Genomic DNA, 27,547 nt, shown 5'->3' with positions numbered 1-27,547 from the left:
GGAATATGGAGGAACAATGTCTTAGTGCGCAATCATAGTCCATTAGTGCTTCATCTGGACAAACCCAAAAAGGGACGTCACAATAGTAATGGTTCACAGACAAGTCAAGTTAAAGATCAAAGTCAAGAAGCCAAAGACCTGCTTGTCTTTGAAATCCAAAATAAATGTGTTGTAGAAGAAAAGTGGGACCTCCAGATTACTCGAATTTGTGAATTCAAGAAACATGGGGATGTGGAGAAGGAAGTGATAAACGTAATATAGTTAGATTCATTATTGTATAATTAACTTACTAAGGGGTTTTACAAAATAAAAGGGAAACCTGGTTTAAGATAATGATTCATAGAGTTGCAACATTTGAACCGCATAGAGCTATGCTCTGTTTTATGGAATCACATAGCCTTTGTTGGAGAATTATTTTAGATCTGCTGTGGTCTGTTGAGGGAGAGATACATGTCTTCTTCATCTCGGTTGGTAATAGCTAATATGTCTAAGAGTTAATGTAACCTGAATATAGTTGCTAAGATGCAGTCAATTACATCTTGTTATCTCAGAAGAAACTCTTCTGAGAATTATTTGTTGCCCATTTGCAACCACAGGCTATTGAACACCCCCTTAGAAGACATAGAAAAGATGCTTGGTGACAGCACCCTACCCCAAGCAGTAGTTCCTATGAATTCTGCCCTACCAGAAGTATGTGGTTGCTTTGGAGAAGATACAGTAAAGACTTACCAGGATGTTGCCTGGTATGGAGGGCATTAGCTATGAGGAAAGGTTGGAGAAACTTGGATTGTTAACACTGGAATGGCAGAGGTTGAGGGGCGACCTGTTAGAGGCGGACAAGATTATGAAGGGCATGGACACACTGGACAATCAGAATCTGTTTCCCAGGATGGAAGAGTCAGGCACCAGGGGCCATGGGTTTCAGGTGCAAGGGGCAAGGTTCAAAGTGAAGTACGAGGCAAGTTTTTTTACACTGAGGGTGGTGGGTGCCTGGAACTCAGTGCAGCAGGAGGTAGTGGAAGCAGATACAATAGTGACTTTTAAAGGGCATCCTGATAAATATATGTACAGGATGGGAATTGAGGGATACAGCCCGTGGAAGAGTAGGGGGATTTGGTTGTGATGGGCAGCACGTGGGTGCAGGTTTGGAGGGACGAAGGGCCTGTTCCTGTGCAGTAATTTTCTTTGTTCTTTATTACATCTCGCGTTATAGCATGGTGAGCACCACTTCGATTGCATCTAGTTGCCTCATGCAACAGTTTGTTCATACACGATGCATATAGACTCATATTGCTGAAGACTATGCTGAAATGAAGCTGTTGCTCTTGCTGTGGACAAATTGTTAAAAGCAAGAGAGGTAAAGGCCCAAGAGAACATAGTAAGGAAAACACATGCCAGGTCTGAAGGGAAAGTCGGGCCGGAGAGACCATGGTGGTTGAGTGGAATGAGTGACACCTGAGAACGGAAATCTCACATTTTCATTCATCTTGAATTAAGTTAAATTCTCTATTTATATTGTGAAGGCCCATGGCTTCGAAACTACCACTTTATGATTCTGCCCAAGTGGAGGTTCCTGGTTATGATGCAATGAATACTGCTTGATTCATATCATTCGCCACTTGCGAAGACCTTTGCATCCTCGCTCTCCACTGGAGTCGTATCTGAGGACTGGAGAGAGGCAAATGTAATTCCTCTCTTCAAGAAAGGAAATGGGGAAATCCCTGGCAATTACAGGCGAGTAAGTCTCACGTCTGTCGTCTACAAGGTGTTAGAAAGGATTCTGAGGGATAGGATTTATGACCATCTGGAAGAGCATGGCTTGATTAAATGCAGTCAACACGGCTTTGTGAGGGGCAGGTCATGCCGCACAAACCTTATCGAGTTCTTTGAGGATGTGACTAGAAAAGTTGATGAGGGTCGAGCTGTGGATGTGGTGTATATGGACTTCAGCAAGGCATTTGATAAGGTTCCCCATGGTAGGCTCATTCAGAATGTCAGGAGGAATGGGATACAGGGGAACTTAGCCGTCTGGATACAGAATTGGCTGGCCAACAGAAGACAGCGAATGGTAGTAGAAGGAAAATATTCTGCCTGGAAGTCAGTGGTGAGTGGGGTTCCACAGGGCTCTGTCCTTGGGCCTCTACTGTTTGTAATTTTTATTAATGACTCAGATGAGGGGATTGAAGGATGGATCAGCATGTTTGCAGTCGACACAAAGGTTGGAGGTGTCGTTGACAGTATAGAGGGCTGTTGTAGGCTGCAGCGGGACATTGACAGGATGCAGAGATGGGCTGAGAGGTGGCAGATGGAGTTCAACCTGGATAAATGTGAGTTGATGCATTTTGGAAGGTCGAATTTGAAAGCTGAATACAGGATTAAGGATAGGATTCTTGGCAGTGTGGAGGAACAGAGGTATCTTGGTGTGCAAATACATAGATCCCTTAAAATGGCCACCCAAGTGGACAGGGTTGTTAAGAAAGCATATGGTGTTTTGGCTTTCATTAACAGGGGGATTGAGTTTAAGAGTTGTGAGATCTTGTTGCAGCTCTATAAAACTTTGGTTAGACCGCACTTGGAATACTGCGTCCAGTTCTGTTCGCCCTATTATAGGAAAGATGTGGATGCTTTGGAGAGGGTTCAGAGGTGGTTTACCAGGATGCTGCCTGGACTGGAGGGCTTATCTTATGAAGAGAGGTTGAGTGAGCTTGGACTTTTTTCATTGGAGAAAAGGACGGGGAGAGGGGACCTAATTGAGGTATACAAGATAATGAGAGGCATAGATAGAGTTGATAGCCAGAGACTATTTCCCAGAGCAGAAATGGCTAAAACGAGGGGTCATAGTTTTAAGCTGGTTGGAGGAAAGTATAGAGAGGATGTCAGAGGCGGGTTCTTTACACAGAGTTGTGAGAGCTTGGAATGCGTTGCCAGTAGCAGTTGTGGATGCAAGGTCATTGGGGTCATTTAAGAGACTGCTGGGCATGCATATGGTCACAGAAATTTGAGGGTGCATACATGAGGATCAATGGTTGGCACAACATTGTGGGCTGAAGGGCCTGTTCTGTGCTGTACTGTTCTATGTTCTATGAAGGTGTATGAGATAAGGTTCAAGTTTAAATAAAACATTGTCACTTTTGTTTTAAACTCTCCCTTTGGCACAAGTTTAAAATGAAATAATGGAAGAATAATGTAGTCTGCTTTGATTTCTGTCTGACATAAGACAACATAGACTGGGGAGTCCCAGGTTGAGTACTGTTGAAATACACATGCCAGTTTTAACACACAAAAGCAGATGTTCCTGTTATTGCAGAATTTCTGCCTCAGAGACTCTGAATAGAAACCAAGAGGGAGAGGGATCAGAGAGAGAGAGAAAGAGAGAGATAACAGCAACTGCAAGCAGCAAGGCTGTTGTGTATTTGCTATCATTTGGAAATACTAACAACAGCTCGTTCTATAGCCAAGGATAGAGAACTGGCAGGAGTTTAAGAACTCTGAAAGCTTTGTCTTGGCTTGGCTGATGGAGGGAATCTTTGGGGTGACTCCTGCTGTTAGAAGTCAGTTAGGGATTTTGGAGAAGACTGAATGGTATAATATATGACGAGTGGTAGGCCTGATAATTTGGCAAAATGGAAATTAAGGGTGACCCTGGACTATTTGCCTGAAAAGACAGCAAATCTATTGAAGAGATACTGAAAGGTGTGGACAGTTGCAGTGCTGATGTTTTGGTTGCATTAACGTATTAGTATGAGTTACATTTTCTGTAGCTTAATGTATTAATTGTCTACTAAGTAATGTTTGTGCAATTAGTTTATTTGTGTAATGTTTAAAATTTTAAAATTTTCTTGTGCAGTTTCTTCAAATTGGCCACAGGGAATGAAAATGTAGTTTTAAAAGCTAATGGTGTCTGCCAGGATCATAACAATAGCAGATATATAAGTACATAACAGACAAAAAGGATGAGTATTTGAAACCATTAAAATAAGTAACCCACAAGTCCAGTTAGCTCTTTGGTAAGTACTCGTCTGGGAGCCTGAAATAAAAATGAAACTCGTAATGCGGTGTGAATTTTGTTGTTTGATAGAAACCTCATGATAAATTTTTTACCACAATGAGAATGTGAGCAAATATCACATGTTTCAATCACTCTCTTAAAGTTGTTGATATGACATTCAAAGTATGTGCTAGAAATAATTTATCGAAAGACTAATTTTGCATTTAGTCCCATGTGAGGATAAATTTCTGGCATATTGACACAATTCAGTTTAAATTAATTTTATGCAGTTTTGTCTTTAAATGATATATGTTACTCATTGTGGTTCACAGGTAGGTGACTAAGTCTACTTTTGATTCTCCCGGTGTTACTTTAAGTACAACAGTGAAAATACATACCTGGTGATGTGTTGTGGAGCAATAGATTATTCCAATGATCTCATTTTCTACATGTTGTGCTTTGAGAATGATCAGTTGTGGTTCTGGTGTCAGTTCCTGTTGATTAGTTTTGGTCACAGTAGATCATGAACAAAGATGAGAAAATGTTTCTATCTTAGTAGGGAATAAGGTAGATTTTTTTAATAGTGCCACAATAACACAAATGTAAAGGAACCAGATTTTGATTAATTCCAACAAATGTTGTAGTGACTACGTCTGTGGTAGGGTACCCTGACTTTGGGGTCTTGTCACAGGCATCAGAAATAGCTGATGAAGTGATCTGACTCTTGATTGCAATAGCTGACTTCTGAAGCAGCATAACGATATAGACATTACATAAAATATTCTACTGCACTGGAAAAATTTGTGTTCTGCCTCTCAACCCTATTGGCAGTAAGCCTTTTGAGGGATATGTTCGTGATGCCATCATATCATAATACGTAATGGTATAAAGCTCTCGGCCTAAATCTTTTACTGAGCTCTGTCCTCTTGCAGCGTGTCACACCGAGGGAAGTATATCCAAATTACTTAGCTTCAACTCTGACAGACAAGTTTTGTGTGTAAATACCGGAAATTTCCATCTCCTAACCGCTAGTTAATGGCTTCTAGTGTACAGTCAGTTGTGTAATACCTTTTACTGTTCCTCAATGTTTTTTTTTGCCCATGGCATGTGGGCATCACTTTCATTTATTGCCCATTTCTAGTTACCCTTGAGAAGGTGGTGGTGAGCTGCTTCCTTGAACTAAAAGAAATGATAGAACTGCAGATGCTGTAAATCAGGAACAAAAACAAAGTTGCTGGAAAAGCTCTGCAGATCTGGTAGCATCTGTGAAGGGAAGGAAAAATAGAGTTTCAGGTCGGGTGACCCTTCCTCAGAGCGTTAACTCTATTTTTTTCCCTTCACAGATGCAGCCAGACCGGCTGAGTTTTTCCAGCAACTTTGTTTATGTTGCTTTCTTGAATTGCTGCCCTCCAGGAGCTGTAGGTTGACTCTCAATGCCCTAAGGGAGGAAATTCCAGGATTTTGACCCAGCAACACTGAAGGAAGAGCAATATGTGTGCTACCTTGTTCTTCCAGACGGAAATGGTCATGAGCTTGGAAGGCACTGGCTGTAATCTTTGGTGAAATTTTACAGTGCATCTTGTAAATTGTACATATTGCTGATACTGAGCCTCAGTGGTGGAGCGACTGGATGCTTATGGAAGTGGTGCCAATCAAACGTGCTGCCGTGACCTGGATTGTGTCAAGCTGCAGTCATCTCGGCAAATGGGGAGTATTGCATCACATTCCTGACTTGTGCCTTGGAGATGGCGGACAGGCTTTGAGGAGTCAGGAGGTGAGTTACTATTTCTAGGTTTAGACCTACTCTTGTAGCCACTGTGTTCATGTGGTGAATCCAGTTGAATTTCTCATCAATGGTAACCTCCAGAATGTTGACAGTAGGGGATTCAGTGATGTTAAGACCATTGAATGCCAAAGGGTGGTGGTTAGATTGTCTTTTATTGGAGGTGGTCATTGCCTGGCATTTGGATGGTACAAATGTTATTTGATACTAATCAGCCCAAGCCTGGATGTTGTCCATATCTTGTGGCATTTGAACATGTTCTGAGGAGTTGTAAATAGTGTTGAATATTGTGAAATTGTCAGCAAACATGTCTACTTCTGAACTTATGTCACTGGTGAAGCTGAGGACACTTGGGCCTCGGACACTATCCTGAGAAACTTGTGTGGAGTTATCCTGGAGCTGAGATGACTGCCCTCCAACAACCATAACCATTTTCTTGTGTGTCAGGTTTGACTCTAACCAGCAGAGATTTTGCCCCCTGGCATCGGTTGATTCCGGTTTTACTAGGGCTCCACCAAATGATTTAATTTAAGAAGAAATTTAACTCATCAAATTATTTTAATTCTGCTACTGACTCCCACAAATATCTCCTTCCTCCTGTTCTTTCATGGCTACTTTGACCATTTCTCCTCACTTACTGCCTGTTCCATTTTTCCTAAATGCCTTTTCAGCCAGGAATATTAAACTCGCAATCCTCCTGCTGTTTTAAGTCAAGCCCCTATATTGCTGCTCAGTCATAATCAAATGTGGCTGCTTGTTTCTGCAGTTCATTAATCTATTCTCTATATTCTGTATATCTATGTACCTAAAATCCAAAACTCACATTTGCCTGCTCTTAAATTTCTTCAGTTGAATTCCTACTCTTGATGAATTTTACCACATTTTCTCTTTGGTTTTTATTAATTCAGAGAGAACATTGATCAGTTGATGAATGCAATGGATGTCATGTGTGGAAATTTTACATAAGAGGCTGGTCAATAAAAGTAAAGCTCTTGGACTAGGACAGTCAATGTCAACTTGATTAAAATGTTTGTTTAAGGACACCAAAGCAACAAGTCATCGAATAGGAAAAATTATAAAATTGGAAATAATGGACACCATGTCAGAAGGACATTTTAATTGTCATGAGTGCTTTTATTCTGCATATGGATGGGACAGGTCGGATGACTGGAATATGAATTTCCAGAAAGTGTATATATATTACAGAATCTTACAGGTATTTGTAAAATGTAATGAGGTAAGATAATTAAAAGATCTTAGAGGTAAGGATCCCCTAAATGGTAACAAACACAACATCGTAGAGTTTTAAATTCAGATTGAGGAGAACAACTGGGATCTCAAATCACTGTCAGCAACTTAAGTAAGGCCTATTGCAGATCTAGGAAAGAAACATTTGAAACAGGCTGCCAAAATAGACTGGGGGAAAGTAGTTGAACGGTGGCAGAGATATAAATAGTTCATAATGCTGAGCAAAAATTTTACTGGCCTAAAAGAAGGACTTGATAAGAAGGATGAATGCCAAGTTAATAAATACAGTCAAGGAGTATCCAATAAAAAAAAGCCTAAGTACTGGTGAAAATTAGTGGGCAAATATAAGAGGTGGAGTTTATAGAGTATATAGAATATAGAGAATAGATTAATGAACTGCAGAAACAAGCAGCCACATTTGATTATGATTGATGAGCTTGGGACTGAAGAATCAATAGGTAAATTATTGCTAAAATGAAGAAAGGTGCAGCACAACAGGGTTGAGGTGATCTTGTATATAAAGGATAAAACGTTTAGCATATAGATGCAGCAAATAATTAAGAAGGCAAATGGAATATCGGCCTTTATTACTGGGAGTTTGAAAATAAGAGAGGACTTGTTACAATGTACAAGATATTGGTGAAACATCTGGAGGACTCTGTAGTTTTGGTCCCTGCATTTAAGAAAGGATGTACTGACATTGGAGGCAATTTAAAAGAGATTCAGTAGTCCGATTCCTGGGATGTCATGACTGATCAACTTCAACCTTTATTCATTAGAGATTAGACAAATGAGGGATGATCTTATTAACATGCAAGATTCTAAGACGGCTTTACGGGGTAGATGTTGACAAGTGGTGGAAATCTCAAACTAGGAAACATAATTGCAGGAAAAGGGGGCGCAAATTTAAAACTTAGATATACTTTTCTCGGAGGGTCATAAATGTTCAGAATTCAGTGATGGATAGATCACTGAAAGTATTTAATGAGTAAGTAGATAATCTTTTGCAATATCAAGGAGTTATGGGCTTTGATGAATTGGCACAAAGAGAATCTGAGGCCGGGGCAGATCTGCCATGATCTTGTTGAATGGTGGGGCAAGCTTGAAGGGCTGAATGGCCTTTTCCTCCTATTTATTATGTTCTTATATGATTAGGTAAGGGCAGAATTAGATGAACCCAGATATTTGGAGGGTTGTGGTCTGGAAGAGTTTAAAGAGGTGGAGAGAGTTGAGGCCTGTATAAACCAGAATAAATTATAGAGGCATACTGTAGAGAAACAGGCTCTTTGGCCCAACCCGTCCAATCTGGCCAGGTTTCCTAAACTAGGTGGTCCCATTTACATTTGGCCCATATCCCTCTGAACCTTACCTGTCCATGTATCTGTCCAAATGTCATTTGATGACAATTTTAAAGCCAAGACCTTCTTAAAGAGGAGCCAATTTAAGTCAGTGAGTGTAAGGATTTTAGGTGACTTGGTAAGTGTGAAGCTATGGGCAGTGGAGTTTTGGGTTGACCCCCAGGTTTTAGGAATATGAAGAATGTTTAAGGCTGTCGAGGAGTGCATTACAATAGTCCAGCATAAAAGCAAAAAGACATGGGTGATTTTCTTAGCTCATATGCTAAAACAGGGAATTGTGCTGTGATATATCACAATGTGTGAATAAACAAGCTTAGTTCTAGTGCAGGCGTACAGTCAGAACCCAGATGTGTCTCAGAGGTTGTGAACAGTCTGGTTCAGCCTCATATGGTTGCCAAGGAGATAAATTGATTAAGTTGTTAGTGAACTGAGTGAGGAGAGGGACTGTAACCAGGTCCAATGCAAGAGATGTGGCAAGTTGCAGCTGTACTCTCCTGCTGATTGTGTGGAATCACTGCATCTAACTTGCAGTCAATCCAAACCACTGAAGTGATGCTCCTGCTTTCCACTTCACTGCCGTTTTTATTCAGGCTTCCTTTCTGCTGGGCATCTTCTTTCCACTTCTCTGAGCACGTTCCATTTGACCCTGACAGATATCAGCAGCGACTCAAACGGGACATCTGAAAATTTTGAAATACCTACCTCATGTCTTGCAACAATCTTCAGCATGCCACACAGAGCTATGTTTGAAAACATTGTTTAAAAGTTTTTGAATGCACCATCTCTGAAACGGCCATTTAGAGAATCATAGAATCCTTCCTGTGCACAAAGAGATTTGCAGTGACTCTAGATGGCCAGTCCATCTAACCTGCACATCCCTGGATGGTAGAGGAAACCGGAACACCCGACAAAATCCCATGCAGACTCTGGGAGGATGTGCACACCCAAGGCTGGAATCAAACCTGGGACCCTGGTGCTGTGAGGCAGCAGTGCTAACCACTGAGCCACCGTGCCACCCCAGTTTTTTGTTGAAATTTTTGAATATGCTGCCTTGTGGACTGCTGGTGGAAACCAGAAACAAGAGGTTAGCAGTCATCCTGTTGCTCACATTACTGATTGATTAGTCTGCCAATCATTTTGTAATGGGTCCTATTGTTAACATTGGCTTGTCTTTAAGCAGATAATGACTGTACGGTGCAATGCCCGCCTTGCCCCCTCCCACTGAGGCAGTGCTTTATTTTTAAGCATGTTCTGTGTATTTTTCTATTAGCTGCCAACGACACTTATTTTAAGCAACTGAAGGCTTTTCAGCTATTAGAATAGTGTTAGAATGGAGCTGATTGTTGGTGATTCTTAATTGGTTAAGGCGGATATTAATCATGTATGGGTTGTCATATGTACCTTAACTAAACAGTGCCTATCAAGAGAACTGGCGAAGAGGAAACACCCTGTCAGCTTAAGTTGACGTCACGTTTAGGGAGGGGTTATAAGATAGGTCAGCCGAGTATGTTGAAAAAGCAATCATTTCCTCTTAACCACTGAACAGCAAGAAAACTTCAAAAGCGTTAAACAAAAGAAAAACTTGTTGAGAAGTGAGGTAGCGTAAAGGTAAGCCTTTTTTTGTCTAAAAATTAACTGATACTTGGATGTTTTGTTACTGCTTACCTCATTCTGCTTGTCTTTGTAAAAATAATTAAAACAATTTCCACTGTTATGCATGTTTTAAATTAGAATTGTTGAACTGGTCAGTAATGGTTTTCCAAGCAATTGTCCATGTGTAGGCTAACACTGTTTGGCTAACTGCGGAGAACAACATATTATTTAGTACATTACAAATCCACAGAGTCAAAACAACAGTTCGTGCAGTGCCTGTGTGCCTGAATGAAGTTATCATGAAGAGTCTTAACCATGCATGTGAATTTTATCCCAGGCTTTTTTGGTGCAACATAGCAGGGTGGGATTTGAAAAGAATGAAAAAGGATCCCTCATTCAAGCATTTTTGGCTTCATAAGAACCAGGAGCAGGAGGAGACCATCTGGCCCTTCGAGCCCACTCTGCCATTCAATAAGATCATGACTGATCTTTTCATGATCTCAGCTCCGCTTACCCACCCTTTCACCATAACCCTTAATTCCTTTACTGTTCAAAAGATTATCTAACTTAGCTTTAAAAACATTCAATGAGGAAGCCTCAATAACTTCACTGGGCAGGGAATCCCACAGTTTTGGAACCCTTCAAGTAAAGAAGTTCCTCCTCAACTCAGTCCTTAATCTGTTGCTGCTAATTTTGAGGCTGTGCCCTTTTGTTCTAGTACTATGTGCCAGTGGAAGCAACATCCCTGCTTCTATCTGATCTATTCCCTTCATAATTTTATATGTTTCTATAAGAATCCCCCTCATTCTTCTAAATTCCAATGAACATAATCCCAGTCTACTCAGTCTCTCCTCATAAGCCAGCCCTCTCAATTCCCGAAACAATCTAGTGAATCTCCTCTGCACCCCCTCCAGTGCCTGTACATCCTTTCTCAAGTAGGGAGAACAAAACTGCTCACAGTACTCCAGGCGTGTCCTCACCAGCACCTTATACAGTTGTAACAAAACCTTCCTGCTTTTCAACTCAATCCCTCTAGCAATGAAGGACAAAATTCCCTTTGCCTTCTTAATTATCTGTTGCATCTGCAATCCAACCTGCTGCAATCCTTTCAAAATTAAGCATGGATAACTTCAAAAAAGTAGCTATTTATAAACCTTTACAGTCGTTGCTAAGCTGTGAATCATATTTTCCCGAAAATATTGGTATTGCCTTTAAGTGCCATTTGAGTGATTAGCTTTTAAGCAGACCTGCCTTTCATTTATCACCTTTCAATATAAAGATCAATGAATCATTTAGGTTTGCCATGTTGTTTTCATTGGAATTGGAATGTTTAACGTTATTTCCCTTTAATTTAGGAAATGAGTAAATTAAGAGCTCAGACTGAAATTAATAAAAATAGCTATCTTAAGCTTTTTTTGTAAATAGTTTTCTTTCTGTTGGGTGTGGTACAGTATTCTTATTTAGCTAATTATTTGCATTATCGACATGCCTTTTTCCCCCAAGAGATTGTTGGATCTGACTGACACTTTAGCTGCTGGTCCCTGCAGGCAGGTGTAGTTTGTTTTTAAAGCATTTTTTCCACAGGCGGTAATGGTGACGATTCATATAGAGCAGGTTCAAAAATAAAGAGACCAGGTTTTCTAAATCAGTGAATGTTTTAAGCATCATCTGTGACAGATGGGAACAAGGAGCAGAAGTTTGTAACTAATGAGATTGCAGATAAAAGGAAAGGTATCAGACCGATGTTTTGAAAGTGTTAAAATTATACACTCCTTCCCTTCACACTTCTTTTGAGGCCAGATGGTACACCTGACAGAGGTTTGTTTGTTCAGATGTGAAGTCGACTTTATACTATGGTATATCATACTTCTCTGTGTCAGCTCATTTGCTGTTGAAACTCTCATCCATGCCTTTGCTCCTTTTAAGTTTAACTATTCAACCACACAGTCATGGTTAACTTCCCATGTTCTATCTGTGTATGGCTTGGCTTGCACCCAGCCTTATTCACCCATGACCTTTGAACTTGCTGACCTATTATAGCTATTTAACAAGCAATATTTCATTTTAAAAATGATCAGCTACTCTTGCGTGGCTTTTTTTAAAATAAAATTCTCCCATGAAGCACATTGGGGACTTTTGTAATATGTGAAAATTGCTGTATAAATATCTGCTGTCATTGTTGGTCCCTCCCAGGCACTGTTATGTATAAATTATTTTACATACTGAGACAACCATACTAATTACATGGTATTATAGTCCTACATCATTGACTTGTTTGTCTTTGAAAGTTAATTTGTATGTTAATATTTAATTGCCATTATTGTGCAACTAACCTGGACATTGCATTGCCAACTGTGAGGCATTATCCAAGCATGGAATCGATAAGTTTAAAAGATTTGTGATATTTTTCTGAGTCATTTGATTTAATTTGATAGATTCTTTCACTTAATTTTTCATACAAGTATGTGAAAATTACCATGGAATTTACTAACACGTTTTTTCATGCATACAATCTCCTGCCTTGTCAGTGTTTGAAATATTTTTCAAGTTATAGTAAGGGCTCATAAGCCCTTGGAAATAACAATACACCAAGATTTTGCAATCAGTTTCTCGAGAAACAACAAGAGAATTGGCTTGGTGGCGGGCTGACGTTGTTCCATGTCTCTGCAGTTTAAGTTACACCTGAATACACGGAGAGCTGGCAAATCCTACAAACTAGAGTATTGATGAGTAATGGATAAAAGTCAAATCAACTATTAACTCTTTTAGCCACTTACCATTTGGCCCCAGTTTTGACAGGGAGGAAGTAGGAAAACATACCAGTGATTGAGAAACCCCGAAATACCATGAATTTTGAGAACCTGCAAAATTTAATGCCAAGGCCTCAATAAAAATGTGTTACAATGTTTCCGCATGAGAGCCAGACTAATTGAAGAGCTGGCAACTAAACCTGCTGTCGAAAGCCGTAGTCGGAAACCATTGGTCCATAGCAATTACAGAAGATCTGGCGTTGCCAGGCACATGCTTGTGACACACATGATAGTTTTGGGAGTGTTTCGACAGAAGATGCTCTCAAGGGTAGAGTGAAGAACATCACCTCCTGAATGACAAGTGATTTTTAATCCTTCATTCTGCCAACTTCCTTTTGTGTAGGCCATGCCCTGGGAAACTGAAATTGCAATTGTGAAATTCACATGATGCCCAAAATGTGAAGAACAAATGCAAAGTGTTAAAAATTCAGTTACAAATCTAATCTATTTTCATGTGCCTGTTTGTACATCCCTTGATGTCTTTGATTAACAGAAATCTGTCAATTTCAGATTTAAAATGAGCAATTAATTGAATGGCGCTTGCCATTTGAAGAAGAGAGTTCCGAACTTCAACCATTCCTTTAGTTATGAAGTGTTTCCTAATGCCTGTCTTGAAAAAGCTGACTGATTTTTAGACTTTGCACTCTCATCTTGAACTCTTCAATCATCACAAGTAGTTTCCTCTAATCATCCCTCATCCTTCAAGCTTTTGGGGACGGCTTTAATCTGTGCAATCTCTCCTCATAATTTAACCCTTGAAATCCAGGAATCAATGCTAAGTAAACATGCTGTGCATTCCCTCCAAGGCCAATATATTCTTGTTAAGAATATTGTCAGCACACCAGTTATAATCTAATTAGGGTATTGTATAGCATGACCTCAACTTGTATTCTTGCCCCTTAAATTTAAAGACTGGCATTCCATTCACCTTTTAGACTTTCAGTAACCAGCCTTGATATTTTAATCTATGTAGATGATCCTCAAGTCTCTTTGGACTTTCACTATTTCAAGAAGGTACCCCCTGTTCTATACTTATCAGATCCAAAGTGGATTAAATCACGCTTGATAATGTCGAAACTAATCTGCTGAAGTTTATGCCTGTGCTTTTAAACTGTCAATGTGTCGTTTGTACTTTTGTATCATCAGCAAATTTTGGGACATTGTTTGTTAGGTTGTAGCATGGTAGGAATGCTTAAAATGATCTCCATTGTTTCCATTTCAGTACTTTATTTCTAATCATATTAAGCATTCAAAAAATCTTGCATTCCTTGACACATTTGATAACTTCATGCAACCTGTGGAACAATTAAATGCCCTGAAATTTGAATTTCTTCATTTCTCTAGACTAGTGTTAGTTAGTTTATAAAACTTAGTTTGTCACCAATATGTAATTTGCATCTGAGAATGATCTTAATTGCTATTTACTGGCAACATGCAATGGATTATAATCTATTAATGTTAATGACGTTTTACAGCATCATATAAATATATTTCTTTGCCCTTTTTCAAAATGTAACATTTTACATGAAATCAATGGATGACATTTGCCAAAAGGACATTGGAGCTTTTTGTTTAAATAGACATGACGACCTCTTGGTAATCCTTTGTAACAGTAAAGACTTGCATTTCTTTCACCATGATACTGTTGTGCCAATCTTCCCTTTCCCCCTTGGTGTAATGGCTCATTACTTATCTCCATTTCATACACTTTAGTACCGCTCTTGTACTTTTACCTTAGTTAAATTTACACTTTAATGCTGAGTTTCACGACGAAATGTGATGAGGGAAATTATAATGACCCTCACCTCATCGTCCAGAGAGATTCAGATATATCAGGGCAGTACGGTGGCTCAGTGGTTAGCACTGCTGCCTCACAACGCCAGGGACCCGGGTTCAATTTCACCCTTGGGCGACTGTCTGTGCGGAATTTACACATTCTCCCCGTGTCTGCGTGGGTTTCATGCGTGTGTTCCGGTTTCCTCCCACAGTCCAAAGATGTGCAGGTTGGGTGGACTGGCCATGCTAAATTACCTGTAGTGTTCAAGGGATGCCTAGATTAGGAGGGTTTAAAGAGGGATGGGTCTGGATGGGATGCTCTGAGGGTCGGTGTGGACTTGTTCGGCTGAAGGTCCTGTTTCCACACTGTAGGGATTCTGTGATTCTATGATATGCAGTTCCACCAGTGCGGTCATTGCAAGCAATAATGGAAACAACTTTTATTTCTCACTTCCCTGATGTCCAGGCCACTGACGTTTATTCTAGAACCCCTATTAACATAAAAAAGATGGAAAACAGGAGTAGCCCTTGGAGCCTGCACCACCATTCCGTTTGATCATGGCTGACTTTCTAACTCAGAACCCTGTTCTTGCTTTCTCCCCATGCCCTTTGATATCTTGAGCCCTAAGACCTAAATCTAACTCCTTGAAAACATTCAGTTTACTGGCCTCAACTGCATTTTGTTCCAGAAAATCCTATAGGCTCACCTCTGTCCTGGTGAAAAGAATTCTCCTCGCCTCAGTGTTAAAGAGCCTATCCCTTTGTTCATAGACTGCGAACCCTGATTCTGGACTCCCTGGTCATCAGGAACATACATTCCACATTTATTATATCTCTTCCTGTTAAAATTTCATAGGTTTCTATGAGATCCCCTAATTCTTCTAAACTTCAGTGATTATAGGCCTAACAAATCCAGTTTCTCTTTATATTTGTGTACTGCTATCCAAGGAATCAGTCTGGTAAACCTTCTTTGCATTTTATTTATAGCCAGAACATCATTCCTCAGATTGGGAAACCAAAACTGCACAAAGTTCTCCAGGTGTGGTCTCACCAAGCCCCTATACAACTGCAACAAGACGTCCCTTCTCCTGTGCTCTCTCTATGAAGTCTAGCGTACCATTTGATTTCTCCACCATCTGTTGTATGTGCCTGCTTAGTCACAGTGACTGGTGTACAAGGACACTTGGGTCCCATTGCACCCTGCCCCTTTCTCAAACTACTACCATGCAGTTTAAAAAGCTGCCTTCCTGTGTTTTGCTGTCAAAGTTTATCACATTTATCCACGCAAGACTTCATCTTGCCTGCATGTGCCTACTGATTCAGCTTATGCTAATCACACTCTAGCAACTCTGCATCTTTCTTATCATTCACCTTTCCCAGCTTTGTGCTGACCGCAAACTTGGAGATATTATATTTTGTTCCTTCATCTAAATCATTAATTTTGTTATTACCTGAGTTAAGATTGGCTGAACTGACAGAGACTTAGTTTTGAATCTGTCCGGCCTGCAGTACTGATCATTGAGTAAACACAGTGAAACATTAAGGCGATCAACCAGTTAGTTTTAAAGTCATTTTAGCTTTGCAGACAAATTTGTCACAATATTTTATCCCTACTGTTAATTCAAATTTCTCCTCTCCCAATAAAATCAAGTGATGTATTAATTCAGCACAAGCTAGCCCACATGAATGGTCCCACATCCACAAGTGCCTCTGCCACCAACGCACAGTAGTACTGGTGTGTACTATCCACAAGACACATTGTAGAATTTCACCAGAGATCCTCATACGACACTTTTCAACCACTTCCATCAAGAAGGACAAGGGCAGCAGGTACATGGTGACACCGCCAACTGCAAGTCCCCTCTAAACTACTCACCACCCTGACTTGGAAATGAATCACTGTTCCTTTGTTGTCACTGGGTCAGACTCCTGGAATTATTTCGTTAATGGCATTGTAGTTGCACCTACAGTACATGGACTGTGGTGCTTCAAGAGAGCAGTTTACCACCTTAAAGGTAGCTAGGGATGGGCAAAAACCCATGTCCCATAGGTGAATTTTAAAAATGTTAAAATTAAACAACTCAAATAAAAGTGCAAGGAAAGTTTATTTTGTAAGTTTTCAGTTTAAGATGAGAATTGCTTAGAATTATTTAGCTGTATTTTTTCCCCTTTCTTCATGGAAAATTACATGGCCTGATTTTCTGTTGACACAGATAAAACCAAGATATTGAGAGCTGGCTATGTTCAATATTCCAGGTGCTTGATAGCCAATATAACAATAGCTTTATTTTTATTAAATAATTGGGGATGCACTGTATAATGGACAGAGAAAGGATAATCAGGGCAGAGATGTCAAGTTTTGAGGGCTTGAGATATGGAAGTAGATGAAGGTGAGAAATTGGAGCTCAACTGTAGTTGGGAAAGAGAGGAGAACTTGCAGTTGAGATTGGAGAGATTGAAGACTATGCAATGGTGTGTGGGTGTGAATCTCAGCATTTATTGCAGAGCTGGGAGTGGAAACGGTGCCAAAAGAGAGCAACTGGTCTCGGCCCGAAACGTCAGCTTTTGTGCTCCTGAGATGCTGCTTGGCCTGCTGTGTTCATCCAGCCTCACATTTTATCAACTAGTAAATGTGAATGCGGCTTCGGGCCGTTACTGTGGGTAAATAACAAAGGAGTGTTTATACCCATGGGTGACTAGGAATGCAGACAGTATAGTGGAGGCTGTGTAGCCTGATTTTAGGTCACAAACTCAACATCCACCATTTGTGTTGGGCTGTGAATAGTTTTGTTTTAATTTCAAAAGTAAACTTTTTATTCATTAAGATGCATTTATTTTTACACACAGTTCAATTCTACACCGTAGCATATGGAGAAAGAAAGAAACAAACAAACAAACATTGGAGTTTGACTGTATCCACTAAAACAAACCAATGGCAATTCTTCCTTACACAAGATTATGTTTACAAAGTTTTAAGACACCAAAGACACCAATAACTGAATGGACCCCATTTAACTTCGGCAAAAAGACTTTCCTCAGTGGTTTGTCATCAGTGCATCTTGGTGGCAAATGCCCTAAGCTTGTGCCATCCCTCAGCACATAGTCCTGGAACTTGAAATATGCAAGTCTCCAACACTTGGTTGAGGTCAACCCCTTTCTCTCGAAGACAGAAAAGTTTCAGAAAGACTAAAGAGAGTCTTTCATTGCGTTTAATGGTCCTCCAGGTGCAGACGATGGTGTTTTGGTGTGTGTCATGGAGAACAAACTGTAGAGCACAAAGTCCTGCATCATGAATCTGCTTGGGATGAACTTCGGCAAAACCCACTGCATCCAGACTTCCTTTGCAAGAGATATATGACAGTCTCTACCTGGTTGCTCAGGGAACACCCCAACACAATCCACCCTTTCTTTTTCCTACAGGGTCTCAAGTACACTATGTGCTGACCATTTCCTGTTGGGCTTGTGGTCAAGGGTAGTTTCGTTTGCATATTTCTCACAGAAGGAAGATGATAAAAAAACAGCCCAACTACTTGGAGTGTTCTGCGGCAATGATGCCAGTCCTTTCTTCCATAATACTGGGGAAACGTAGAACCTCAGTACACAGTGATACTGGTACTGAAGGTCTATGCAAAGCTTGATGCAGCCATGCACAATGGTAGCCATCAGAATAATGGTGGTATTCAGTATGTTCTTCTCCCCCTTATCCAGAGTTCTTGACATGGTGTCCTTGCAGACATGGGCCATCTTGGACCTCCAGTTGAAGTAGAAGATGGCTCGAGTAACTGTGGAGCCAAGCTGCAGCTTCTCAGAGCAATGATCCCATAAACAACCTCCTGCCGAATGCTCTTTTGGTAAATGTTGGTTTCTCATTTGGAGCTGATTTTACAACTGAAACTCAAGTTTTAATTAACAGCAAGTGAGCTTTTGTAAAATTAGGGCTGAGGAATAAAGCAACAGTCCTGGTAATGAGAATGGTTTTTCTACCATATCTTTTAAGCGACATATTGTAATGATTTTTTTGAAGACAGTACTAGTTCTCCATTTCTCTTATTTTATTTTCATTTGGAGTTGTATTAATTTAGATAGAGATTGAGTATCTTTTTCAAAAATGGTTTTGGATTTAGCGATATTTTGTCAACTCTACATAGTCCACTTGGAAAGTCAAATTAAACTTGACTCAGGTTTTCTGTTATGTTGCATTTTGCTGTAAGAGATAAAAATCTCAATTCTGTGGGTACAGTGAAATAACGTGAAATTGTAGAGTGTTTCAGAGGAGTGGCATACATTTAGTTGTGCAATATGTAGGTGGCCACAGTGTTTTGACAGTATAACAATTGGCATATTTGAAGGTCGAGAGAAAAGAAAATCATTTGATTCAGTTGTAAAAAAAATGAAGACTGTAATGAGGTTGATTATTTCTTCAGGAAATGTTAGAAAATTGAACTATGTTGTTAGCTTTAATAATGAATTTCTATAGTAATAGAACTAGGAAAATAATTTTAACCAAAATTAGTCCAAAGACATTAATTTTTTTTTGAATTCTAGCAATTTTGTTTCAATATAATGCAGGGAATTGAGACTGAACTTCATTTTAACAAGATGATTCCACAAAAAATCAGTTTTGTAGTAATCTTCTTCCAAAACATCTATTGATTTTTCTTCAAAGTTAGTTTTATTTTAATATTAAATGAAACATGGTAGTTTGAGCTTGGAAGAGTTCCCATGTCTCTTTGTGTGGTGCAATTAAAATTTCAAAGATGAATCCTTTATTTGAATGTTTGGGAGAACACTTTCCATTCGTGACTTTAGAATTCCTGAAGGCAGCTCCGCAACGCCTATCAACTTGAATGTTCATGCGAAGAATTATTTATTCACGTGATGCGATAAAGTGCATTCAGAAATTGGTGCTTTCTTCCAGAAAGTTGAGTTAGTTCATATTAGGAATATGCAAGTGTATGTGGGAGCTAGAATCGAACTAGAATGGCCTTTATTGTCACATGCATTCAAATGGGTGCAGTGAAAATTTTGTAATTTTGCCTCTGGTGCATCTTAGGTTCAGGGTACCTTGGTACAGATACTTTAAATGTCACAGAATTGAAATAGTTAAAAGACGACTAGCATGGGAATACAGAGTTTATGAAGTCCAGAATGATAATAAAAAGTATCTTTAAAAATACTCACGTTATTGCCCTCTTCCACCTGAGTCTGTGCCTGCTGAGCCTCAGAACACTAGGCCTTGCTGCCTTCATATGCTGGCCACTGTCCTGGACTCACCTTAAGAGCTCGTTCCCCCCCACACACCCCCCGCTAGCCTTGGCTCGCTCTGCTCCCTCTCTGACCTGCAACTCACTTCCAGGACTTGACCCTCGCTCATTCTGCTCCCACTCTAGGCTCTGGCCCGTGACTTGCTTCTGGGACTCGGACTTGGCCTACACTCAATCTGCTCCCACTCCCAAGCTCCAGCTATGACTTGTCTCCAGCACCTTGGATTCGCCTCCATTCTCCATGTTGAGTAGTTTAAAAAGTTATAAACTGTGGGGAGGGAAATAAAAACTGGAGCAAAGAGGGGTGAAAAAGAAAGGAACTGTGAGCAGAAGAGCTCTGGCTGGAGCACCTTACTCTGCGAGTCATTGCAGCCTGCTCTAAGATCATGGGGGAGGCAATGGATTTGTGGTATTATTACTAGACTGTTAATCCAGAACCTCACCTAACATTCTGGTGATTTGGGTTCAGATCCCACCCTGGCAGATGATGGAATTTGAATTCAATAAAGAATCTGGAATTAAGGGTCTAATAATAGGCGTGAAACCATTGTCGATTGTTGGAGAAAACCTATCTGGCTCACTAATGTCCTTCAGGGAAGGAAATCTGTCATCCTTACCTGGTCTGGCCCACCTGTGACTCCAGATCCACAGCAGTGTGGTTGACTCTGAACTGCCTTTTGGGATGGGCAATAAATGCTGGCCCAGCTGGAGATGCCAATTTCCAAGTGAATTTAAAAAGAAATTGCCACCTTAAGTTGGCTGTATCATTCAAGTAGATCATGCAAGCCTCTGCCTCAACTCCATTTATCCACCTTCACCTGTATTTTTTGATACCCTTATTTAACAGAGATCGAGTCGGACAGTCAAACAGCACGGAGGCAGACCTTTGGTCCGACTCATCCACACCAATCAGATATCCCGATCTGACTTAGTCCAGTTTACGAACATTTTGGCCCACATCCATGCAAACCCTTCCGATTCATATACCTGTCTAGATGCCTTTAAAATGTTGTAATTGTGCCTGCCTCCTCCAGCTCATTCCATACATGCACCACCCTCCACGTGAACAAGTTATCCATCAGGTCCTTTTTAAATCTTTCCCCTCTCATCTTAAACCTCTACCCAGTAGCTGTAGACTCGACTTTCCCACCCACCCCCCAGGAAAATGATCTCGGTTATTCATCCTGTGCATACCTCTCACTTCAGCCTCCAACGCTCTAGAGAAAAATGGCTCCAGCCTATTCAGCCTCTCCTTGTAACTCAAAACTGTGGAGTTCCAGCAACATCCTTGTATATCTTTTCTGCATCCTCTCAAGATTAACAACATCTTTTCTATAGGAGGGAGACCAGAATTGTATGCTGTATTCTCAAACTGGCCTCACTATTGCTTTGTACGTCCATAACTCGACATCCCAACTCCTGTACTCAGTCTTCTGACCATTGAAGGCAAGCTGTCAATCTCAGTTTTAAAAAGACCAATTGACCCAACATCCACAGTCTTAAGTGCAAGAATCTGAAATGTCGACTACCCTTTGTGTTAGGAAGTTTTTCCTAACTTCATTCCTAAATGATCTGCCTCTAACTTGAAATAGTATTCCACCAGCTTGATTCTGTTGTTGCTTTGTTGTGGAATTGAACAAGATGAAACTCCCAACTTTTCAAAAAATAAGTCATTGAAGTGACCACTGCATCTTGCAAAATACTGTGTTGTTGCCCTTCCTCCACCCATGACTGTCTTAAGATACGCTTGTGCATAAAATTAGAGTATGTTGCCACTTTGCCAGCATTTGGTCCATATCCCTCCAAACCTTTCTTCTTCATGTACCTATCCGGAAGCCTTTTTAAATATTGTAATTATACCAGCCTCCATCACGTCCTCTGAAAGCTTGTTCTATACATGTACCACCCTCTGCTTGAAAAAGTTACATTTAGCCAGTGTGTGCAAAATTTTTTTTGTAGCTGTAACAGCTTTACTATTATTGAATCAAACTCTGAATATGCAATTCTTCAACAACTCATTTCAGTATGGTATTGACTATCAGCTACATCAGAAAATGCACCTTTTTGGAAAGTTTCGGACAATGTCGTGACCTACATTGTCATCCTTTGTAAAGTTGGAATTGAATCCTGTCATAGAACGAATCTGTTATTTTCTTTTAAAAAAAATAATTTGTGGGCTGAGGGCATTGCTGTCTAGGCCTGGAATCCCATGGAGGCCAGATCAGGTAGGGACAGCAGCTTCCATCCCTAAAAGATGTTAGTGAACTAGATAGAAATCAGAAAAACAAAACCTGTCAATTGGCAATGGTCATTATCAGACTCTTCATTCGAGATTTTATCCATTATCTGTCATGGCAGGATTTGGTCCTCAAGACATTACATGGGTGTCTGGATTGACAGTCTAGTGATAAAACCACTGGACCGTCACCACCCCATAATTCTGTTGACTCTGTCTATGTTAACTTGGAGCAGCAATTCTCCATGTTTATAAATATTTAAAGTTTGATGATTTCATCACAAATGTTGGCTCAAACTTTTTTTAAAAAAAGCTAGTTTAATAGTCTTCAATTTTTGCATTTTTTGTTCTTCTATAATTAAATGAGCTAATTGCCCAAAATCCTGCACTACACAACTCAGCCAAAATGCAGATTTGCTCCTAAAGATTTTCAACGGGACACGTTGCAAATCTCCATTGCTGTTGGATGGAGTGCAGTCACTTCTGAGTCAGTAAGGAAAGGGAGGGAAATTGTACTGTGAGGGGCTTGACTGCCTTTTGGCTGGTATTAATGCAGGGCTTAGGTGGAGGCTAAAACGTGAGAGTAAACGACTATTTCGAAAATGTATATTGCAGTAAAATGACAGTTACTATTTTTAGTACAAATTATGAATAACTACTTAATTCCTGCTTGATCTGGTGCCAAGAGGGAAAGAATTATTCGTTAGATTTGGGAGTTGCATTGTTTGGGTGGTTTGATTCCTCTTGTTTGGGGATTGTTTTCAAAAGCCGATTCTGTTTTCCCAGTGGAAAGGGTGTGGTGATTAATGGGAAAAGATGTTGTAATTTTGCAATTTAGTACAAAGCTTATTTTTTTCCTAAATTTAGAAGAGAGGTGTAGGTATAAAGGTCACAGTGCAAAATGTTAATTTATTAACAGAACAACCTATTCAGCATGAAGTTTATGTTCAATACAAATTTGTTAATGCAGTCAAATTGAACAGAATTAAATTTAGTTTACATACTTGCTTAAGATAAACCAGCTTTTTGGAGTTAAGCTTTTAAACAGCTGATTCATTAGTGTGCTACATTAGTGGATAACAACAATGATCAGATATTTCTAATGTCAGAGTTCAATATGTCAGTTAGCTTATATTATGAAAAACACTGCATTCTTGAAATAAAGTAACAATTTCCTATTTTGTCTATAAAGGAGTAATGCTCAAATTATGATTAACGTCTAATTTAGTTTGCAGATTAATATACGTGACCTACAAATCTTTTGGTTAATTCCATCAAGTTAAAATCCTTTAGTAATCATGACAGCTTCAGTTTTTTTTGTTTTTATTATTGCCTGCTTCCAGTTCATCAATTCTAAAATATAAATAGTTTATAGATGAGAACAACACTGCTTACAGCCTTGCCATTACTGTATCTCACTGTTCCTGATGATGAAGTCAATGAATCAACATGTTTCCAAAATGGTTCCCCTGTTTTAAATGTCACTGCAATAATCTGATTTGAAAGTTAATTTGTGACTTTGATAACTTTAAGCATTTGTTATTCTCCATTCAAATGGAATTATTTTGCAGTTCTCAGTGAGTTTAGTACATTTAAACAGTGTGCTGCAAAAAAGTTAAAAAAGAAATCCAGTGTCATGACTAAGTCAATACATGTGTTGAAGGCACTGTTCCTTAGTATGACTCCTGTAATTTGCAGTACTTTCATGGCCCAGCATTTAAAGGAATACATAAAGCTGTCTTTGTTTTGTATTTGTGCAGAAAGATCTGCCCTAATAGCTATGATTATGAATATGCATTCTGTTCTGTGCCTACATTCCACAGGCCACATGTTGGGCATTTGGTTAAGGTCACATGCTCAATATTTGGTGGAAAACATTGTAGTAGAGGGAAAAGAAAGTCACAAGATGATAATCTTAGCTTGAATATTTAACAATATATGTCTGTAAGTACAGCAAATATTCCACATTCTGTTTTGAAGATGTGTTGTGTCCCCAAGAATCATTTTTATTCGAAAATAGTAATCATGATCAGAGGGATAAGTTCCATGCTGCTTTATACAGTAACCTTCTTCATACCAGTGACTCAGGAAAGGTTGATTCCAGGAATTCAGACTGAGAGTCTACCAACTATTTCATAAATGGGAATTTTTATTTTGTAAACCGTTAATAAGTTGCTGTAAGCTTTGTGCATGTATTTACAGAAAGGGTATGATTTTGTATAAGGTTATGATCACTAGAAAAATTCAGTAAATGGAAATTTGAGTTCCTGTGGGATCTTTTGTTGAAATGTTAGATGTAAGAACAAATTTGTAGCATTGTGTGATATGCTTGAAATGGAACCATTTAAAAAGTAAACTTCTGTGATCTGACTTTGCAGCTTTGTATTTTGAATGCATTTGACAATATTAGCAGTTGTATTGAAATCCTTTATTAGATACTTTAAGCTGTGATTATCTTATCATTGCCCTTGTCAATCCTTTTTCCATATTGCCTGATGTGTGACCTCTGTTTCTCTGCCAATTGCCCAGAAGCCTCAAGTGATTTGTAGGTAACTGTTCAGTTGCTGGGAACAGCATGTCTGAGCTCTGTCACCTGACGTCTAGCCAGAGAATACTGTGTTTCTTTGCTTATTCTTTCCCTCTCCCTTTCATGTTGTTTCATTCTCTGTCAGTTAGTTCTGGCATTCCTTTTGCCTCCTTCTGTTCAGATTACTGGCTCAATATAGACCAGGAATTGAATCCGGATTCTGCTGAGTCATTAGGGAAACCTTTTTAAAAGAAAAATTCTGGAAAATACTGAAGTTGAATGTAAGTGACTTGGAAGGCAATAGAGATATGACTTTGTGACTGGTGTCCTTATGGTGAAATTGTAGGTAATGCCGAGTTTAGTCTTCAGTACATTGTGGTCTGTATTAATTATTACTAGAAAGAAGTTTGGTAAGGGGTGAAATTATACTTAAAAATAGTCGACAGGGATTTCTTTCTCATGTTTTGGAAAGAAGTATTGCAGTTCTAGCATTGTTTTGGTCGTGTGTGATGTCTTCATGCCTGATTATTCTGTTAATTTGCCTGTCCCAAAATGACAGCAATTATTCGGATCTTAATGTTTCCCACTCCAGATTTGTTTATTTTCTCCAAAAGTTGCAATCAACACCGTAATTCACATAGAGGGTTGGGGAATAAATGTATTACCACAAATAATAGTTTTTTTAATTAATTAAATCAAAAGAACAGAATCAACATCCCTTGCTGCAAGGGAGGTGAATTTCTACAGTGTGTCAGCTTCTTCTGTAAGAACTGACACAGTCTTGACTAAAATATTTGAATGACGTCTATCATTGTGAAGTTGCTGCTTCCAGTCTAACATTGAGTTCATGATCTATTGCATTTATTTGTGACTTCTAGGCCTCCTGTTCTTCTGTTACAGTTAGTTTTGTTCGAGACAGACTATAAATTTTCCCATGTAATTGAGTTTGTTAGCATAAACTAACCTGTGAACTTCATAGCCTATGTGCAGTTGTTGTGATACAAATCACAACACTTTCTGCAACAGTAAAAATTTCAGATACTGTCATTTGCTATCATAGGATTTAATTGCATTCCACTGTTTAGTGTTACCTTATAGGAAGGAAATAAAATCAAATAAACGTAGTGTAGAATAAAACTGGATGAACCATTCCCTGATTGTTAAACATTTTAAACGTTTTTCCTGAGTCCTAAGTACCAGTGAATAATTTCCATTCTGTATTACTCTGGAAAAGATGGTGGAGAGAGCTGCCTTCTTGAACCACTGCAGCCTTTATGTGCAGATACACCAAGAGTGCTGTTAATCTAGGAGTTCCAGGAATTTAACCCGGTGACGGGTGAATGAGCTGCAAGATTTTTCCAACTCAGGGTGGTGTATAACTTGGAAGGGTAATTTGTTGATGTTGTTTCTATGCATCTGGGTCTCTTGTACCTGTGGTTGAGATTGTGTGTTTGGATGGTGCTGTGGAGGGAACTTTGGTGAGTTATTGTAATGCCTTTTGTGATGATACACACTTCTCTTACTGTGCTCCTCCAGTTTAAAGTTTTTGAGAAGATCTGTAGCTTGGGTAGTGGATAAGGTTGTAAACTTGCTCGCTGAGCTGGTGTGCGTTTGATTGCAGACATTCCATCACCCTGCCAGATAACATTATCAGTCCACCTCCAGTGATACATTGGTGTTCTGCCAAACTTGTCATTTACATGTCTTGGTTTGCTAGGGTGGTTGACATCACTTCCGGTCGTGTTTCTCAGTGGTTTGTATATCAGATCCAGTTCAATGTGTTTGTTGATGGAGTTCCGATTGGAATACCAGGCCTCCAGAAATTCCCTGGCATGTCTCTGTTTGGCCTTTGCTTCTACAATGTGTTGTCCCAGTCGAATTTGTGTCCTTCTTTGTCTGTGTGAATGAGGCCACTGAGAATTGGTACTATCTCTTGGTGGCTGGTTCGTCTTCATGTATCCTTTATTGTCAGTTTTCTTCCAGTTTGGCCTATGTAATGTTTCTCTCAGTCCCGGCTTGGTATTTTGTATATTACATGAGTTTTATTGGTTATGGGTATGGGATCCTTTTTGTTCAACAGTAGCTGTCACAGGGTGGTTGTTGGTCTGTGGGCTATCCTGATACCTAGGGATCTGAGTAATCTTGTGGTCGTCTCTGATATGTGTCTGATGTACGGAAGGGTGACTTGTGTATCTGGCCGCCTTGTGGACTGTTGCGGAGGTGATGGTAAATTGTGCTTTTTGGGTATCCATTCCTTCTCAAAACTCTGTACAAGTGCTCTTGTTCTGCTTTGTGCAATTTCAGTTTGCTGCATTGTGTTGTGGCTCGTTTGAATAACATCCTGATGTAGCTCCATTCATGCGTGCTGATGTGGTTGCTGGTGTAATTAAGTATCTGGTCCGTATGTGTGGACTTTCTGTATACTCTAGTCTGGAGTTGCCCGTCGTTCCTACATTCTACCATTATGTCCAGGAAGGGTAGTCAGTTATTGTTCTCCTCTTCATTTGTGAATTTTATTCCGATGAGGATGTTGTTTATGTGTCGGTGGGTTTCTTTTAATCTTGTGCGTTTGATAATCATGAACACAGCAGGCCAAGCAGCATCTCAGGAGCACAAAAGCTGACGTTTCGGGCCTAGACCCTTCATCAGACCCTTCATCTAGGCCCGAAACGTCAGCTTTTGTGCTCCTGAGATGCTGCTTGGCCTGCTGTGTTCATCCAGCCTCACATTTTATTATCTTGGAATTCTCCAGCATCTGCAGTTCCCATTATCTCTGATAATCATGAAGATGTCACCTATGTATGGACCTAGAGGATTGGGTTACATAGTGGGGAATGCTATCTGTTCTAACATTTGCATTAACACCTCTGCAATCAGCACTGATATTAGCGATCCCATTGGTGTCCTGTTGATGTGTTTGAATATACGGTGGTTTAAGGTAAAGTGTGTTGTTAGGCACAGATC

At 39.7% G+C, this 27,547-nt stretch overlaps 1 protein-coding gene across 5 annotated transcripts in view; it reads left to right on the top strand.

Moving 5' to 3' along the window:
• cobll1b (cordon-bleu WH2 repeat protein-like 1b) overlaps nucleotides 1-27,547 on the top strand; it is a 169,081-nt gene that overhangs the window by 77,822 nt on the left and 63,712 nt on the right. The window contains exon 1 of one of the 5 annotated variants that reach the window (XM_048535284.2): nucleotides 9,877-9,985. The exons of the other annotated variants lie outside the window; for them this stretch is intronic. The gene's annotated coding sequence lies outside the window, so the exon portion shown is untranslated. Of the gene's footprint in view, nucleotides 1-9,876; nucleotides 9,986-27,547 lie in introns of those variants that run through there. 5 annotated transcript variants of the gene reach the window in all.

Source organism: Stegostoma tigrinum, chromosome 7 (genome assembly GCF_030684315.1).
Source record: "Stegostoma tigrinum isolate sSteTig4 chromosome 7, sSteTig4.hap1, whole genome shotgun sequence".
NCBI classification, from domain to species: Eukaryota; Metazoa; Chordata; class Chondrichthyes; order Orectolobiformes; family Stegostomatidae; genus Stegostoma; species Stegostoma tigrinum.
This window is presented reverse-complemented; position numbering and strand designations above follow the sequence as displayed.